The following is a 19,471-nucleotide window of genomic DNA, read 5'->3' as shown; positions in this document are numbered from 1 at the left end:
ACAGCAGAGCAGACGGCGAGTGGCAATGGGAACAGGACAGTGTGTTCCGGAAGTTCTTAGTCACCGACCAACACACAGACGGTGGATGTTGTAGCCAGCCAGACACGACCCTTCCACCTCTTGGAGTCTAGTTGGCTGGATGCACTCCCGTGTTTTCCCCCTACCCTTGACTCTGGCTCTCTTAGCTACAATTTATGTTAGGTGTCAAGCAATACGATTTGTTAGGCTTTTTGTTATGTCTTCTTGTTGTGTTAAGCCATACCATTTATGTTAGGTTTTTTGTTATGTCAAAGACATAAGACCAGACTTTGCCTAGAAACCATATTGCTTACTGTAGGCTTATGAATATGTATGTAATCTATGGAATGTGTGTGGTAGTATGAATGAAAAATACCCAATTGTAAGGCAGTCTAGGATCTGAAACCTTTTAAGGCAAGCAAGGACCCTGCAATGTAGATAAATTAACTGATGAGCGACCAGGAAATCATCTTCTTTTGGAAGGGATGTAACAGCTTGTGAAACCTGGTATTGAATAAGAGGCAGTAGCCCTCCCATGGATTCAAGGGACTTCAGGGATTGCCATGGCCTTGCAGTCGACCTCTGGGAAGCTGACGCCTGTGAAATTGGAAGTCATCTACGCTGCACTTGCAGCCTACCTTCAACTGCCAGGATGAATGTGATGTGAGTGTGAGTATCACCATACCCTTAAGAATCTATACTAATAAATTAGCTCCAGTGTTGCTCTAGCTCACCCTTTGTCTAAGTTATTTCCTTGGCTGGTTCAGGGACAGGTAACAGGTGTATGAGTCAGTCGTCTTGCTCGAGGACTGAGGCAGGTTGAGCATCTTGACAACTACACCCATGGCTGAGCAGTCCTCTTTAGGACCCACTCCACACACCCTACACGGGGAGGAGACTAGAAAAGGTGCCTTAAAAATAGTCTTGCCTCCTTTCCTCTTGGCTGGATAGCTGCATCCAGTAGGATCACCACCCCCATGGTCAAAAATGTAAGAAACTTTTCAACTTTGGAACCTGGAATGTACATACCTTGATGGACAACTCAGACAGTGGTTGACCAGAGCGATGTACAGCTATCATTGCTCATGAATTGAATTGGTTTAGCATCAATATTGTTGCCTTGTCCAAAACTAGAAGAGCTGGTGAAGGACAGGTGAGGGAGGAGAAAGGAAGGTACACCTACTTCTTGAAGGTAAAATCTTTAGATGAACCTTGATTGGATGGAGTAGGCTTTGCTATAAAGAACAAACTCAGATTGAGGCTCACCTAAAACCAACTAGTAACTATTGAGTGCCTATGCGCCAACAGTGGATGCCGATGAGGATGTAAAGGAAGATTTCTACTCTAAGCTGGAAACTATTTTATCAGAGACCCCGAAAGAAGATAAGACATTCTTCTGGGGGTTTCAGTCCAAATGTTGGACGAGACTCAGACCTGTATAAAGGAACAATCGGGAAAGAAGGAATTGGCAAAAGCAACTCAAATGGAATCCTGCTCCTGACCAAGTGTGCTGAACATGAACTTATCATCACAAACATCCTTTTGCGACAAAAGGACAAGTTCCAAACATCTTGGAGACACCCACGGTCAAAGCACTGGCATCTTCTTGACTATGTCATAGTTCGTACTTGAGATCGTAGTGATGTTCTTTTCATAAGAGCATTGACAAGTGCTGATGACTGCTGGACTGATCACCGCCTCATTCGATCCACAGGAAAAATTAAGATTGCCCCCAAATGGAGGCTGCAAAAGAAGCAGATCAGGCACAAGCTGAAGGTCCAAGATCTGAAGGACCCTGTCATAATCAGAAGTGCTGACCAGCACCCGGTGATTAAGTGGTTAACAATGTCTCCTGTACCTAGCCAGGTATTGGGTAGTCAGCCAATGATAATGCAGGTAGGAATTTCAAACTAGAAGAGAAGGGTTTTTTCCTCTCTCTTCTGGATTTAAGATTTAGAACGGTTTCTTCCAAGACTGTGGGAAATGGGAGTCTCCAAGAACAGACTTCCTACAATGTGTAAGTAAGGCAAAGTTTAGCTAATTTGTCAGGATTTTGTTATTTTCCTGGTTTGGGAATTTGGAATTAATGTCTGAGCTGTTAAGTGTGTGTTTTTTCTTTTGTAACTAAAGCTGTTAGCCCAAGGGCTCCCCCTGAGTACCTAGATCAATTGGTGGCTCTTTCTGTCTAGCCACTTTACTATGCTTGCAGCTGTAGTTTTGTTTTGATAATAAAAGTTTGTTTCTTTTTTTCTAATCAACCAGGATTGGTTGATTTTTTTGTGTCCTGGAAGGTCTATCTATGTGTATCTGCATGGCTGACTGAGGGGTCAGCTACCACAGACTGCAGCTTGTTTTTCTCTTTTCTCTTTTTCAAGCTCCTTTGGGAAAAAAATTGGGATACCCCTGGGGTTGGTTTCAAGTGTCCACCCCTGGTTGTAAATGTAAAAGCACTTGATGGTGGCAGCGGATTCTCCAAAATCTGGGTATTAGTATTTTGGGGAGGAAGTTTTTGTACCAAAGCATGTAGAGGCAAAGTTTTGGAGAGCTCTTGCGGGCCCCCATTTCTGCATTTATTGTGCCAGAGTGAAGAACAGCCTTGACAGATCCCATTAAGGGTGAACAATTCCAAGCAGTTTTAGAAGAAAAGCTTCCATCAGAGTTTCCAGAAGAAGCTGAGGAACACTGGAGTCAACTGAAAGCAGCAATCATCAATACCTGTGAGGAAACCATTGGCTACCACATTAGACAGCATCAGGACTGGTTTTTTGAGAATGATGTTGAAATCGAGCAACTCATCAATGGGAAGAGAATGGTACTTTGTGCTTAGCAGAATGATACAAATTGCAATACAAAGAGAAAAGCCCATGCTAAGGTGAGGGAGAAGTCCAATGTAAAACCAGGGAACTTAAAAACATATGGTGGACTGAGAGAGCGCAAGAACTCCAACGTTTTGTGGATACCTGTAATACACGTGGTTTCTTTAGTGCCATTAGGGCTGTGTATGGGCCAGCTTGTCATGGCATGAACCCCCTTTGCTCTAAGGATGGAACCACACTTTTGAATCATAGACTCATAGAGCTGGAAGAGACCTCAGGAGTTCATCAAGCCCAGCCCCCTGGCCAAGGCAGAACCAATCCCAACTAAATCAAACCAGCCAGGGCTTTGTCAAGTTGAGACTTAAACACCTCTAGCGATGGAGATTCCACCACCTCCCTAGGGAACCCATTCCAGTGCTTCACCACCCTCCTCGTGAAATAGTTTATCCTAATATCCAACCTAGACCTCCCCCACTGTAACTTGAGACCATTGCTCCTTGGTCTTCCATCCGTCACTATTGTGAATAGCCTTTCTCCATCCTCTTTGGAACCTCCCTTCTGGAAGTTGAAGGCTGCTATCAAATCCCCCCTCACTCTTCTCTTCTGTAGACTAAACCAACCCAAATCCCTCAGTCTCTCTTCATAGGTCATGCGCTCCAACCCCCTAATCATTTTGGTTGCCCTCCTCTGGAACCTCTCCAATGTGTCCACATCCTTTCTATAGTGGGGGGCCAAGACCTGGACACAGTATTCTAGATGTGGCCTCACCAGAGCTGAATAAAGGGGAATAATCACTTCTCTGGATCTGCTGGCAATGCTCCTCGTAATGCAACCGAATATTCCATTAGCCTTCTTGGCTACAAGGACACACTGTTGACTCACATCCATCTTTTCATCCACTATAATCCCCAGGTCCTTTTCTGCAGAACTGTTACTTAGCCAGTCGGTCCCCAGCCTGTAACAATGCTTGGGATTCTTCTGTCCCAATTGCAGGACTCTACACTTGTCCTTGTTGAACCTCGTCAGATTTCTTTTGGCACAATCCTCAGATTTGTCTTGAAGGACAATGAAGCCATTAATTTTCACCGGAAAGAACATTTTGAAGATCTTCGTAATTGTAACTCCATGGTTACATACGAAATTCTTAAGCAAACACCCAACGACCTTCTAGGGATGAGCGTGGAGACCCTCCCAATTTTTATGAGGTATACAGTGCCATCAAACAGATGAAGAACAAGGAGGCTGCAGTTCCAGATGGGATCCCCGCTGAAATCTTTAAAGACAGTGGACCAGAGTTAATTTGGCAGCTTAGCCTGCTTATCCTTAAAATCTGGATAAAGGAGGAGATACCCAGTGAAATGAGGGATGTCTTGATTGTTACCCGCTTTAAGAAAGGGGATAAAGCAGACTCTGGAAACTATTGTGGTATCTCTCTCTTTGCTGTTGCAGGCAAAGTTCTGGTCCTTTGCAACTCATCTTCTCTAGAAGAAATTTTACTGGAGTCACAGAGTTGCTTCCGATCATGTTGCGGAACTGCAGATATGATCGTCATTGCACGGCAGCTGCAAGAAAAGTGTTGGGAGCAAAACTAACCACTGTACATGGCTTTTATTGATCTAACTAAAGCCTTTGACTCAGTGAATTGCCCTACCCTTTGGACTGTAATTTCAAAGATTGGATGTCCCAATAAATACATCAGCGTCCTAAAGTTGCTTCATGACAACATGAAAGCAACTGCTCTGAGCAGCACTGGCTCCCAAAGTGAATCTTTCAAAGTACAAACAGGAGTCGAACAGGGCTGTATCATCACCCCAGCCATGTTCACAGTCTTTATTGCCATCATTTTCTACCTAATTGCTGGGAAGCTCCCAGCTGGCCTTGAAATCGTCTACAGAATGGATGGAAAGCTGTTTAGGCTTAGCAGACTGAAAGCTAAGAGTAAGATTTCCATCACATCTATTGTGGAACTTGAGTATACTGATGACAATGCAGTTTCTGCCCATTCTGAGAGAGATCTTCAAACTATCTTGAATGTGTTTGCTAATGCTTATGCATGTCTTGGATTCACCCTCAACATCAAGTCCACCAAAGTGCTTCATCGGCATTCCCCAAATGAGGTACCATACATCCCATCTATTAAAATCAATGGAGAGGCACTGGATAATGTTGATCATTTTCTCTACCTCGGAAGTTATCTTTCATATAAGGCAGATATTAGTGTAGAAATCCAACATCGTATGAGCTGTGCCAGTGCAGCCTTTGCTTGTTTATGGCACAGGATTTTTGAAGATCACGGTATTCAAACAGACACCAAACTTTTTGTCTATCAAGCTGTCATTCTTCCAACGCTATTGTATGAGTCTGAAACCTGGACAACTTACAGACACCACTTGAAAGTCCTTGACAGATATCACCAACGCTGCCTCCACAAGATCTCAAAGATCAAATGGGAAGACAGGCGCACTAACATCAGCATTCTGGAAGAGACAAAGACCACCGGTATTGAGATAATGATCATCCATCAACAACTTTGCTTGACTGGTCACGTTGTTCGGATGTCAGATCATTGCCTCCCAAAACAGGTCTTGTTTACTAAGCTGAAAGAAGGGCACCATAACATGTGAGGACAACAGAAGTGTCATAAGGACTTACTAAAGGATAACTTAAAGAAGTGCAACATTGATGTTGACACTTGGGAGACACTCGCCCAGGACCGCTCAAAATGGAGACAAGTCCTATGCAATGGCTCCCTGCATTTTGAACTTGCCTGTCGACAAGCTGAAGAGGAGAAGAGGTGCAGGAGGAAGGGGAAACTGGCTTCTAGTCATGGTCAACAGCCTCCTGCTTTACTTGGAAACATCTGTCAACTCCCATGGAAGATGACTATGCTGACCAACAAGTGATTACCATCATCATCACCACTACTGTAAACTATGCTGCCTTATATCACCATGATGCATTCTAATGCAAAATATAGAGCAAGGTTATGTAAGTTACTTGCTTCCCAATTTTGTAGGACTTTGCAAGATAATTTCAGCATTACCAAGTGATTTGCTCTTCGCAGCACAGCCCTGAATTCTCCTATATACGCATCCCCAGTAACAGCTGCAAACAAATGCAGCTTCCAAATGAGCTTATTTTAAAAGCAGTAAATACATAGTGTCAGATTCTCAGCTGATGTAAATTGGCCTAGCTCTATTGACTTTAATGGATCTTGGCCAGTTTACATTGGCAGAAGTTCTGACTCATAAATTCAGAATAAAGTAAACCTCTTCTCTTTAGGCATGTCCTGAAATGATAACTGTGCAACGACCGGACAGCTTGTGAGATCAGGACATTTGCCACAGAACTTAGAAATACTTATTGGGCCAAAAACCTAACATCTAAATCACATATGTACTTGTGTGAAATGATGGATCACGCAGATGTGAGCATTAAATTTTGCTCACAGTAAAAAAGCAAAGCAGTTCCGCCTACATACTTCTAGAAATGCCGAACAAACAAATCCAAACAATTCTAGGCTCCAGGGTAGTTAGGACAAAACCTCCTATTGAAAACGTACCTTGACAAAACCAGCAGGGCACGTGCAGTAACAGGGTAAGATATGACTTGACTTGGAGTGGTCACTGCAGACTTGGACTTAGCTGGAAGATTGTTTAGAAAAGAGAAGAGAATGCCCTTTGATATCTTCTTGTGAAAGGGGCTTTCCTAGGGTAATAATACACACATCTTTAGAGTGCTGTCTGGACACTAGCTAGGAGACGGTCTTTGGCCTGAGTTATACAGAAGTTGAACTAGATGATCTTTGCGTTCCCGTCTGGCCTTGAACTCAGTGAACTAATTCATCTTTGCCTAGGTGAATGAGCAGCATTATCTTCATTTTACAGATGAGGAAACTGAGGCGGGAGGTGGTGGTGGTGGTGAAGTGATTTCTCGAAGGTCAGGGGAGTCACTGATTGCTTGGATTTGAGCTCAGCGCTCCTTCCTTCAGACCATACTGCCCCTACAGTAGTTTAAAGCACTGTTAGTTTACTTTTATATTGAATTCCATGTCTTTTAAAAAATTACTAGTTCACACTTTTGCCATGAAACCTCTGTTTACAGGGTTGAATGGAGCAGAGACCCCAGCTGTTAAAGTTTATGAAGCTGAATCCTTTTTGCACCATTAGTCATTGCACAGGGCACAAACAAGGCTCAGCCTTACCCACATATGCGAACAGCTTAGACGGGAAAGTCCCATAAATTTTCCCTCTCTGAGCAGTGTTCGATGAAGGGATTCTTTTGGTAGGCCCCTTCTACGTGTTCCTCCCACTGCCCAATGGCACGCCTGCATGGCAGACACTCCAGCTTAATTCTTAACATATGTCCCAGATATTTCCATCTTCTTTTCTGGATAACTTTAAAGATAAGAGGTTGCTGACGAATCTTGGTATTTGTTAGAAATTCATTCAATTTAATACCTCATATTTTTCTAAGTTATTTGCTTTTGAAGGCGTTTAGATGTCCGTGTGTACTTCAGTGAATTTCCAGCTTTTACATCCCTGTGTAAGATGGAAATAACATTTGAATTGAAGATTTATAATTTAGCCTTTAAAATTGTAGATTTTCAATGACCAGATCTTGTTTGAACTGGTAAATACAGCTTCTTTCTTGCCAATTCATGACATGATTTCCTTCTGGACTTCTTTGTTGGCTTGCATGTTAATGCCCAGGTATGTGAATTGACTCTACTTGTTCTGTATAAAAGTTAGTTATTATTTGTATGTTATTTATTGTTCTGTTGATTTCTAAATCATTGGGTATTGCTTGGGTTCTCATTATTAATCCTATCTTTTTTGTGATGCTGGACAGTCTTTTGGCCTCTGCTTTGCATGTTGGTTGAGTAGTTGCTTAGAAGAGGTATGTTGTCAGTGGAATTTAGATCTTCTAGAGTACTGATGTTGGGGCATGTGAAGGCTGTTCTGTATCTGTCTGCTTTTTCTCACATTGAAGTCAATAGCAATGCCAAACAAGAGGGGATGTGAGAATGCATCTTCATTAAACACCAGTGCCTACATTTTACTATTTGCTTTAACTGGGCAAACCGCGCCTTGATACAAGGTCTTGATGAAGTTTGCTATTTTTGTTGGTATATCAAACAATTCAAGGGGTGCCAAAATGGACCACAATAAAGACTGCTGAATGCTTTTGGAAATTTATGGAGCTGATTATGATTGAGTTTTGCCATTCAATTTTCTCTTCAGTGATTATTCTTAGGGTGAAAATATGGTGGACGCATTGTTTTTTTAGGTGGAAGATCATCCAGTTCTCCCCTCAGTTTTTTTAAAACCATTTCTTTTATTCTGCTTAAGATGACAGAAGATTTTGCCGAACACTGAGTGTAATTTTTTGCCATTTGTTATAATCACTTATGATATTACCAAGGAAAGGGGCTCTATTATTTTCCATAGTTCAGGAGTTTTTTTCTTGACCCAGATTTTATCATAATTGTAGGACTTTATTGATGGTCTCATCATAGCAAGCTTTCAGCATTTTAAATCCATGGCTTGTATTACATATAAGGCTGCTCCCTTTATATCCTTAGCGTGCCCTCCCTCACCACCAATATTTTTATGTTTGCAACCGGAGTAAATTAATCTAGAAGAGACTGGGAGCCAAATTTTCGTCTAGTGTAAAATCGACATTTTCCACCAGAAGAGAATTTGGCCCATCATCTTAGATCTGCATAGTCTAAACCTCTGCCTCTTTTAAAATGCTTAACCTGGCTTAAGGATCCTTTCCTCTGAAAGGTCATAAACTCCCTTAAGTGTGAATTTAGGGCAGACACAGGAAATGCTACTTTGGGGATACTCACAGTTGTAGGACATCCATCTTGTTTTTAGAACAATTGATCGTAATGAAGCTGTCAACCCACCTTGAGTGGGTGAAGCTGCATTCTGAAAGCTAATAGGATTTATCTACCTTGATCTGTCATTCTCCCAGGGTTGGGTTTTGTAAGAAATTCAAATCCTGGAAGTCATCCTAAAATCAGAGCCTAAACCGTGCAGCATTCTAGAGGTAAGATGTTGGTATTTTATTTCTTACAGTTCAGTAAGGTTCCCCAGAATCAGGGTCTGAAGAGCTGAATGGTGGGGTTTTGGAAAACATTCAGCATTGGCCTAACTCTGCTTTTATTAATATCTAGACTCCTACTGACTTTAATAAGAGCAATGTTATTACACTAACACAAGCTGGAAAGCCCACCCAAAGTAACTTTGCAAGGGATTTCAGTGCAGCCTGACAATACAGATCAGTAGCTTCGTTCCACAACATTTTTACTTAACTTTCTCTTCTAAGTAAAACAAATACTATCTCAGCTTTTTGCCCTATAAACCACCAGTCTTATAATCAAATCCAGGTGCATGGTCTGTACTACAAGAGTCTCCTGACTAGGGTCATGATAAGCAGATAAAAAAGGAGGGTGAGTTTTATCTATTTTAAAATGTTTTTTTTAGCTTTCTATGGGTGTTCCATGCTATGGTTCTCTGATCCAGTTGAAAAATCAGTCGCCAAGGAAACGACCATCGACTCTTTCAGTACTCATCCACCAAAAAGATAAATAATGATATTAAAAGAAAACAAACCAGATTTTTAAGAGACTGGATCCTCAATTGGCATGTCATTTTAAAACAAACTACTTTTATTTAACATTGTCACACAGTGTGACTTACCACTGCAGCGCCTCCTGCTGGTGCTCAGGAATTAGCTCTGTTCAGTGCTGAAGCGCCCTCTTCTGGCTGGTATCTTGCTTGCTGTTCCCTGTTTTCTGTTCATGGCTTCACCACCCTGTGTTAGGATCCGTGTCCCTTCCAGACCGTAGCATCCTCCCTTTTGGATACTGCCCTGCTGCAGTGCCCCCACACTTCAGGGTCCTCCCCCTCAGGAAAACCCCAACCCCTTCTACCCACCTTGTCTCAGTGAACCACTGCCAGTCGTCATCTAACCCCTTACCTCAGGGGCAAACTGCAGCCTGACATGGCCACTCATTGGCAAGGGGTGTGGACCTGCTGCCTTCTCCTGCCCTGGCTGCCTCCTTGCTGCCCTCGTACCCTCAGGCCCTGCAGTCTGGGAGTGAGATCAGGCCAGAATTCCCCAGCTCTGTTCTCTCTCAGGAAGCCTCTAGCTTCCGGTTACCAGCAACTTCTGGTTGCCTACCACTCAGCCTCTCTAGACTGATTTTAACCCTTGTAGGGCCAGTGCGGGGCAGATGCCCCCAACACAAACATACAATTAGATTGCAAGCCTACCTTGGTACAATAACTTGCTTTTTCTTCCATCTTTGTAACATGACTTCAGGGACTGTACAACATGACCTCCCTGGATAGGTTGTTATTGATGGGGACTGAACCTGGGGCATTTAGATCTAAAAGCAGGAACAATCTACTGCCTAGGCTGAAGAGACAGCGGGAAACAGAAAGCCACAGTGTAAATCTGAGCCACAGTTCCTTTTTTAGGCACTTATTAGGCCTCTGTAGTATTTGCACCCCTTGGAATCTTTAATCTCTTTATCCTCACAATGTCCACATTTTGGAACTGAGGCACAGGCTAAGTGAGTTGCCCACGGTTCCACACGAAGTCTGTGGCAGAATAGTAAATAAAATCCAAATCTCAGGCTAGCTCCCTAGTTGCTAGATCATCCTTCTTCTTTGTCACTCCTGTGATGCTCATTAGATAATAATAATATTGTCTTCTCTGCTATTACCGAGGATAGCTAAGCAAATTTCAAATACAGGCAGTCCCCGGGTTACATGGATCCGACTTACATCGGATCCCTACTTACAAACGGGATGAGGCAATCCCGCACTAGCTGCTTCCCCCCAGCAGACCAGGGAGACGCGAAGCTAGTACCTCCCCCCCCCCCAGCAGACCAGGGAGACGCGGAGCGGCTTTTCTCAGCAGACACCTCAGCTTGAGAATAAAGGACTGAGGGAAGTGAGGTGTGGGAGAATAAAACTGAGCTCTGGAGAAATGTTTGGCTAGAGTTTCCCCTACAATATGTACCAGTTCCGACTTACATACAAATTCAACTTAAGAACAAACCTACAGTCCCTATCTTGTACGTAACCCGGGGACTGCCTGTAGTATTATCTGTGTGGATGCTTTGTATGGATGAAAATTATAATGTTTATGGATTTTTGCAGCACTTTTTACCAAAGAATCTCCTAACCCTTTATATCGGGGAATTATTCCTCACAGCTCCTTGGCTAGATAGGTAAGTAGATTTATTCCCATTCCACAGAGAAGGAAACTGAGAATCAGAGAGACAAAGGGCTTGCTTATGATCTTGTTTACAATGTTTTTACTCTATTAGAATCAGGTTCCCAAGCTCGCCTAGTAAATCAGTGTCAGTGTGGAAAGCCAGAACCCAGGGACTTGTTGGCATTAGTCTGAATAATAGACACATCACTGTGTAATGCATGATTATCACGAGGGCTAATCTGTAAAAAAAAGACATTCAGTGTAAAGGGAGTGATGGTGTTATCCATAACTAACTGAATAGCCATGATGAAGTGAATTGCGTGTAATGACCAGCCTTCTTGGCTGACTCACTAGGACTCCCGAGAGCTAAACACATGATCTAAAGAGCCAACGTTCCATTGCTGGGCTGTAACAAATCATATCTTCTGAACAACCCTACGGGGAGGCGGGAGAGGACCTGTAACATACACTCCCCACAGGGGTACAATGTATGCTGATATTTGGGCCTTTGTTCTTGGAACGGATCCAGCGGGCTTCCAGGAGTAGGGTGTTCAGATATGCCTTAAGGTTGACACTGGCTGGGACTTATGTTCCTAAGTCCTTCAGGAGCATTTGAAAATCTTCCTCACAGTTTTGTGTTGTTTTTTTTTAAACATAGAAAGGAAGAGGCTCTAAAAATGTGATGCAGTTCTCTCACATCTGGTCTGAGTCTTGCCCATGTGTATCTTGAAGTAGTTCTGAATGTAGAGTAGATGAGTCTGACTCGTTTCTTTTGCCAGTGTTGATTGCCCGTGTTCATTTATAAAATATTATTTGTTAGAAACTTGTGTGCCTCTGTTCCCAGGGGTGGGAAAAAAACTTTTAATACACCCACATCTATTCTGTCTAGTCTTTTTTTCTTTTCTGTCTTCTATGAAAAATGTATAGGTCTGTTCAAAATTCCCAAGTGACCCATAAACCAGGTCTAACTGTGGATAATCAGTGCCTGATATTTGTGGCTGGCTGTCAGTGTCGGTTGTTAGAACAGTTGATGCAGTGGACGGACATCTGGATGCACCTTGGGAAGGAAAACAAGGACCCATTGGTGCATATTGCATTTCAACAAGTCACAAGATAAGATTTATTACAAATACTACCTTTCCTTAAGAAGTTACCATGGTATTTCATTACGATAATGTGCGTATTTGGAATTATAGTTCACCTGCAGTGAAGCATGGAACTGTATGGGAGAGGGGAGGAGAAATTGCTTTGTTGCCTAAGAAGACAGATACTTTTGCAATTCATTGCTCTGTGGCTGAGCTGCATGTGGTGATCATTTATTGAGGGACAGAAAGATAATTTGGGCTTATATAATCAGGGCTCTTTATAAAAGTACAGTATAAATGTAGCTTCAGGAGGTAGCCGTGTTAGTCTGAATAGGATAAACTTAAAAACAACAAATGGTCTGGTAGCACTTTATAGACTAACAAAACATGTAAATAGTATCATGAGCTTTCGTGGGCACAGCCCACTTCTTCAGATGACCGGAGGTCCCCAGTGTCTCTTCCACTGGTTTCTTTTTTCTGATTCTACTGGCTTAATTCTGTACATTCTTCCTGAATGTTGCTGAAATTTAATATCCAGCATGTGGGTTCAGTGGTTAGATCCTCCTCACTTATGCCTGGCTTGGGCACTGAGAATTGTGGGCGCTCAGCACCCTGCAGGATCAGTCCTTTAATTTGTATCAGTCTACGTTCCTGGTGCTTTAAATCCCATGGGGCAAATTGCATTGCTACTCTTCCATAGAGATGAACCTCCTGCGGCGCCAGAAGCATCAACAAATTTCAAGCTATCAAGCCAAATGCACAAAGGACATCATGAGGCTTAAGAACACACAAACAAACTAGTGTTAAAATGTGCTGACGCTGCTGGCGCTGCAAGAGAGTCATCTCAGTGTGCTTCGCTCATGTGATTTAAGGTAATGGGAAAGTTTAGAACAGTACAAATTAGGAGGCAGATCATGTGAAGGGCCAGGCACTCTCAACAGGCACTGAGTCGAGGTAGCAGCATGCAGAATTTTATAAGATTTGTCCAATAGCTGGAGGGACAATGAAGCCTAAACTTTTAAATATTCAATTTCAGCATCAGGGGACTGTAGAGAATGAGGGTAGAGGAAACGGGAGAAAAAAATCAGTTTGAGAAACAGTGAGAACTTTGAAATTATAGTCTTCATTTAAATTTTAAATAGCCCCAGTTATATAAGCACAAATTATCGTTCTTTCCCTCTATAAATTATCACCGCAGACAGCTCAGTCATGTGACAACAAATGGCAAAAGTATATCATCTTCAGCAGCCAAACAGTTTTTTCCTTTCCCCCCCTAATGTATTATGCTCTGTTTAACTGAGGCTACATTTTTGTGAACAATAACTTGTATCAATAAATAATGAGTCATATAGCCACATATTCTTCTCAGTATTTTCTATAACACCTTATTTGCAAAGTTTGTGAAATGCAAGGATAAATCTTAATGGATCCTTAAGACAAGGTATGAAGTCTCTCTCTTTACACATAAAGTAGCTGGCTAGGCATATCTATCTAAAGCATCTGCAATGTGCTAGTTAATGAAATGTGTGAAAAGATACAGATTTCCCATTTTTTAAAACAAGGAGATAATGTTATAAAACTCGCTTCACTAGAAAATAGAAACAAGGGAAAAGCTCCCATCAAGATAATAGGCCTTATCCACAACACAAGCTGTATTGTTTTATCTGTATCTGTACAACCCCCTTAGTGTGGACACGATTACACTAGTATTAATGAGCCTATACTAGTATAGCTATCCCAAACAAGCATTATATACAGGGCATATTTATAGTGGGATAACTGAGTCCATCTTGGGGGTTTAGCTATTTTGATTAAAAAAAAATCACACCCCTCAATGAAATGGTTTTACCTGGACCAAACTCTGTGTATAGACCAGTCTTTAATGGAACATACATTTCCCTAATTCTACCTTTGCAGCTCATCTGTGCATCACTGTTTCTGCACACAGGGTTGAGTACAAAGTATGCCCCCCGCTTGTAAGTATTACAGAGATGGAATGGTTCGGATTGACATAGTGGGCACTCATTTATTTCTGGCTATTCAAACCCACTGAAGTCAGTATATATCTTTTCACTGACTTTATCGGATTTTGGATTAGGCCCCAGATGAACAGCTAGAACGACGTCCAAAATTTCTATTAACTGGACCAAATATCCAAGGACTTTTTCTTGATTTACTGGTTCCAATTGGAGTCTCATACCTTAACTCAATGATTTGTAGTGCCGTACCAGAACTCCAAGCTTGGCTCCTGTCTTCAGGTCTCCAAATGACTCGGTTGAAACAGCTTATATTGAAGGCAGCAGTACACAAAAATTCCTGTTGCATAATTCTTCAAGGTGAGTCCGCCAGTGGCTTTATCATAATTCACTGCTAATCATTTGCCTGATCTATTTTATCCTTCAGTCGGATGAAGACTGGAGCAAGGAACAGTGTCAACGGGGGCTGTGTTGTGTTAAAATTGCAGTGCTTTTGGCTACGCGTCAAGATCAGGCCAACATTTGGGACCTTTGCAATCCCACCCTGAGAAATATGCAGACAGAATAAAAGAATTCTGCAGTTACCTGTCTCTGGAAAAAAAACTACCCTTGATCATTCACACTAACTAACCAAATTCTAGGGTGTGGGGTACATCTGCAGTTCAGCGTCATTATGCACAAAAAATCTTTCTTCTTATTCGTGCACAAGCATAGCACTCAGATTGCTGCCCCCTATTGGAAGAAATCAGAACTGCTCAGCTGCTTGTCAGAGTCCCTGTACTGTTAACTAAGAGTCCCTTGGAGCATTACCAGTTGCTTCCTATGCTTCTGAAGGAGATAGATCTATATTCTATTCTTGCTGCAATATGGCCACAAATTTGTCACATTATACCACAGATAGCTTATATTGTACATGTTGCCGATAAAGTGTTCATTATCTGTCAGTACTTGCAAAGCAAGTGTCCGTGCCTTGGCATTTGTTCTGATGTAACATTTTTCTCTTGCACTTAATTAGTGGAATGTGTTGTCTGTTGATATCCTGCTGGCCACATTTGTATCTGTTACCTATGTATGTTCCACAGCACTAGCATCTGAGCACCTCCGGAGCAGCCGTGGTTTGGCTCTCCCCACACACTAGAGGGCAGGGAAGTGTTATTGTCATGCACAGTTGACAGATAAGGAACTGGGGCACAAATGGGCGACTGTGAGGAAGGACATGAGGGAGGGTGGGCACCAGTCACCCCCCCAAGTGACTTCTCCCTATTCCACCTCTAGCCCAGAAGGGCCAAGACAACATCCTCTCCACCGCAGGCCCTGCCTCTCCTGGCCTCTTCCCCACCCTTCCTCTGCCTCTTCCCCCCCAGCCCTCCCCAGAAATGCTGCTTGGAAGACTATTGGGGGGGGGGGGTCTGGCTCTGGCAGCAAGGCCCAGCCCCGACCCACTCACTGTCAGTGGTGGGGGGCTGGGGAAGTGGAGTGACAAAAGCTGCAGCCCACTTCACTTCCCCAGTTGCTGTCTGTGTCACTCCACTTCCTGCTAGTGAGTGTGGGGGGAGGGGCAGTCTGTCCCCTCCCCTGAGTGATGAGGCTGGCAGCTGGGGAGCTGAGCTGCATTGCTTCACCTCTCCTCGCCACAGGTGCCCTGCTCTGGCCCTCTGCCTCTCCCCATCACGGTCTTTAGGGGGTCATGTGGCCCCTTATCTCCCCTCATGCATTGCCCATGGGCAGAGATAGAGTACGTCTACACAGCCTACGGCTGTGAGCCTCGGAGCCTGGGAGACTTGGGCTAGCGCTCTAAAAATAGCTGTTGTGGCTCACGTGCCCAAGCCTAGTGATTGGGGTGGTCCTTAGAAGCCACACGTCACAACTTTCAGGTGCCGTCTTTGCGATTTTAAAGCCGGGTAGCCTGAGTCTGCCTAAGGCCACAGAAGCAGTTTGTGGCAAAGCCAGGAACTGACCGTTGGCCGTCGTCTTCGAGTGCTTGTTCACATCGATTCCAGTCAAGTGTGCGTGCTGCGTGCACAGTCGTCGGAAACTGTTTCCCTTAGCAGCTCCCGTTGGGTGTGCTGGGCAACCCCCTGGAGTGGTGCCTTCATGGTGCTCAATATGGGTGTGTCTACACTACAACACTATTCCAAAATAGTGTCTACACAACAGGCAGTTATTCTGAAATCATGTCAAAATACTGGTAAGCTGGAGGACTTCTTACTGTGACTCCTGTAACCCTCATTGTACGAGGAGTAAGGGAAGTCGGAGGAAGAGTGCTCTATTTCGAAATAAGTGCTGTGTAGACGCTCCCTATTTTGAAATAAGCTGTTTCGAAATAAGCTACGCAACTGACAGCTCAATTTGCATAGCTTATTTCGTGTTAAGCCCTGCTGTACAGATGCACCCTATATCACCCCACCAACCCGACCCCCCTTTAGTTCCTTCTTGCAGTCAGGTTAAGTGACGACTTGAAATCAGCAAGTGAGACACTAACAGCTAGTTCATTCCAGTCTCTTTGTCTTGTGTTTGTTAATGTAGTTAGCAGAGAAATTGGTGGGCAGGATCGTTCACAACCCCTCGCAGTGCCCTGGGTGTCGCAGCATGACAAAAGCCCCAGGGTTCAAGTCTTGTGGCACATGCCAGAAGCCCATGCCCAGTAGTGAGTCCCACGATTCATATGCGAGGTGCCTTGGGGAGGCGCAGCAGTCAGAGCGCGGCAGATCCAGAAGGCTTTCAAGCATAGGATGAGAAAGGAGCACGACTTCCGATTAAAACAGTTGCTAATGGAAACCGCTCCCCGTCCAGCAGCACCTGATTGCCAGGTCCCGGACTTGGTGCAGAGCGCTCTGGTATCTGTCCCTGTACTGGTTCCAAGGACAGACTCTGGAGTGAGAGACCTTTGGCACCACAGATCATCAGCACCTCAGCAACACTCCACATCCCTGGTGCCCTAAAAGCCCCATAAGAAGGCGGATGGAGGGTGCTCTCCCCAGAGAGCTACACGACCATCGGGGGAGACCTTGCTGTGCCAGAGAAAGGACAAGAGCTCATGTTATTGACTCCAGCACCCCCGAGGGCACTGTTGAGTCCAGCACTTAGTGACTCTCTGGTGGGGCAGTGCTTGGTGCAGGTGTTGGAACCGCCCTCCACTCCAGACTTTTTTGAGGCCACTAACGACCTTGTAGAAATAACTGAGACCCCACCCCCAGCAGTTAGAGAAAAGCCTCTGGTGCCCCCTAGGTTGGTTCCATGGAGAGCAAGCCTGTGTTGATGTGGCACTCGCTGATGCTGGACCGGCTCTGATCCCAGCACCAGTCCAGGTCTTTGAGACACTCCCTGGCACTGGCACATTGAGAGGCACTGAGAGTGCATTGTTCTGCTTCCCCGGCTTCAAAATGTCAGCACTGATCCAGGTCACTATGGCAGAGCCGGCACCAAGGCACAGCAGCTGTTCACTGGAACCAAGCAGGCAGCGCTGGTCTTGGTCCTGGGATAGACGGCTCCGATTCTCAACACGATCTTCGTGGCACTCCTTGTCGTGGCAGTGACCCCTGGTGCAGGGGCTGTCGGTGCTGCCATGGTCATCGCCCTCAGGATCTTTGGACTCAGAGGTCGACTCTGATACTCCAGGTGCAAGAGACATTGGTCAAGTAGATGCCATTCAGAGATGTAAACAGCTTGGCACCCACAGTGGCCATTTCCCAGCACAGTGGCCTTATGGACCCCCTGGACTCACCATCAGGTCCAGAACCACTTATCTAGCTAAGTAGAAAAGGCTCTCATACTGGTGTGAGCAGCATACACCTCTTACTCCCTGTTTCAGGTATCAATTCTGCTCATGCTTGAGTAGCTACTACACATGAAACAACAGGGGTTAGCAGGTTCCTTGGGTGCACACTGCAGTCATCTCGGGAGAGATGGGGTGGGAGAGATGGGGCACTTTGTATTTCCAAACTCCACGGTTGGCTGTTTCCTGAAAGGCACGGAGAAGCTATGTCTTCATTCATGACCACCAGTTCTGCTTGGGACTTCAACCTTGTCCTCTCCAGAGTAATGGGGGTGAGCCCCTCGTGACATGCTCACTTCTGTGCCTTTTGTGGAATGCAGCTTTCCTGGTAGCCATCATATCAGCCAGGAGAATATCTGAGTTAAAAGTGCTAACCTCTGCACACCCCCCCTCTGCCATGGTTTTTCAGAAATAAAAAGTGCTGCTCAGACTTCACCCGGCCTTCCGACCCAAAGCAACGTCTCAGATCTGCACTGGCCAGGATATCTTCCTGTTAGTCTTCTACCGCAAGCCTCATGCTAGTGTGTAAGAGCTGAGACCACATGCTGTAGATGTGCGGAAAGTGATAGCGTTTTACACTGAGCACACGACGTCTTTCAGGAAATCAAACCAACTTTTCATAGCTGTGGTGGACCACGTGAAAGGGCCCTCGGTGTTGTCTCAACACATCTTATCCTGGATCATGGACTGCATCTGGACCTGTTACGAGCTGGCCAAGTCCCGGCCCCAGCAAGCACAGCTCGCTTCACACTAGTGCAAGCCTTGTCAACTGCCATTTTTGCCCCAGCTGTTTATCTGGAAAATCTGTAGAATGGCAACTTGGTTTTCAGTGCACACGTTCACCAGGCAGCCATCAGCCAGCATGCCAGAGATGATGTAGCTTTTGGCAGAGTGTTTCTCCAACCAGCGATGGTTGAACTCTGACCCTGCCTCCGGGCAGAGCTTGGGAGTCGTGAATCAACGTGAACAAGCACCTGAAGAAAAAAAGATACTCACCTTCTCGTGACTGTTGTCCTTTGAGATGCATTGTTCACATCCAAGTCAGTACCCACCCTCCTTCTCCTCTGTCGGAGTAACTAGCAAGAAGGAACTGAACGAGCATTGGGGTAAGCGATTCATCAGGTCATTGTGCCACTCCAGGGGCTCCCCAGCTGACCTGATGGAAGCTGCTAAGGGAAAAAGTTCCCTATGATGCGTGCCTACCTGATTGGGATGGATGTGAACAAACACATCTCAGAGAACAAGTTACAAGAAGGTGAGTAACCATTTTTTCTGAGTCCCAGGCCAATGCCTTGGACACAAAACCATGGTTCGTTCCCTTTTTTTGGCACCCACACGAAGCAGAATATTTCAGCTCCACTGCTTGTGTGGTTGAATGAATCTTCTTAATGAAAGAGTTCGTCTTTATTAAAGCCCCAGAGCAAATTAAAATTTGACACGTAGCATAGCACTATTCAGCCATTCCATGCAATTTAAAATATCTTGAATCTAATGTGTCTCCATGGCACACACGTCCCATTTCCCACATTCTTGGCTCATTTCTATGTTCAATACTCCATCTTT

General features: G+C 44.4%; 1 long non-coding RNA gene across 3 annotated transcripts in view; it reads right to left on the bottom strand.

The window, feature by feature from the left end:
- Window positions 1–9,584: 9,584 nt before the first annotated feature.
- Window positions 9,585–19,471, bottom strand: part of LOC112546137 (uncharacterized) — a 273,950-nt gene continuing 264,063 nt past the window's right edge. The window contains exon 7 of one of the 3 annotated variants that reach the window (XR_012896883.1): window positions 9,585–12,129. This is a non-coding gene — a long non-coding RNA (uncharacterized LOC112546137). The remainder of the gene's footprint in view (window positions 12,130–19,471) is intronic. The other 2 variants (XR_012896884.1, XR_012896888.1) reach the window with 2 other exon arrangements.

The sequence above is a fragment of the Pelodiscus sinensis genome, chromosome 20 (assembly GCF_049634645.1).
Source record: "Pelodiscus sinensis isolate JC-2024 chromosome 20, ASM4963464v1, whole genome shotgun sequence".
Taxonomy (NCBI): Eukaryota; Metazoa; Chordata; order Testudines; family Trionychidae; genus Pelodiscus; species Pelodiscus sinensis.
Note: the sequence above shows the minus strand (reverse complement) of the source record. Positions and strands in the feature narration are given on the sequence as shown.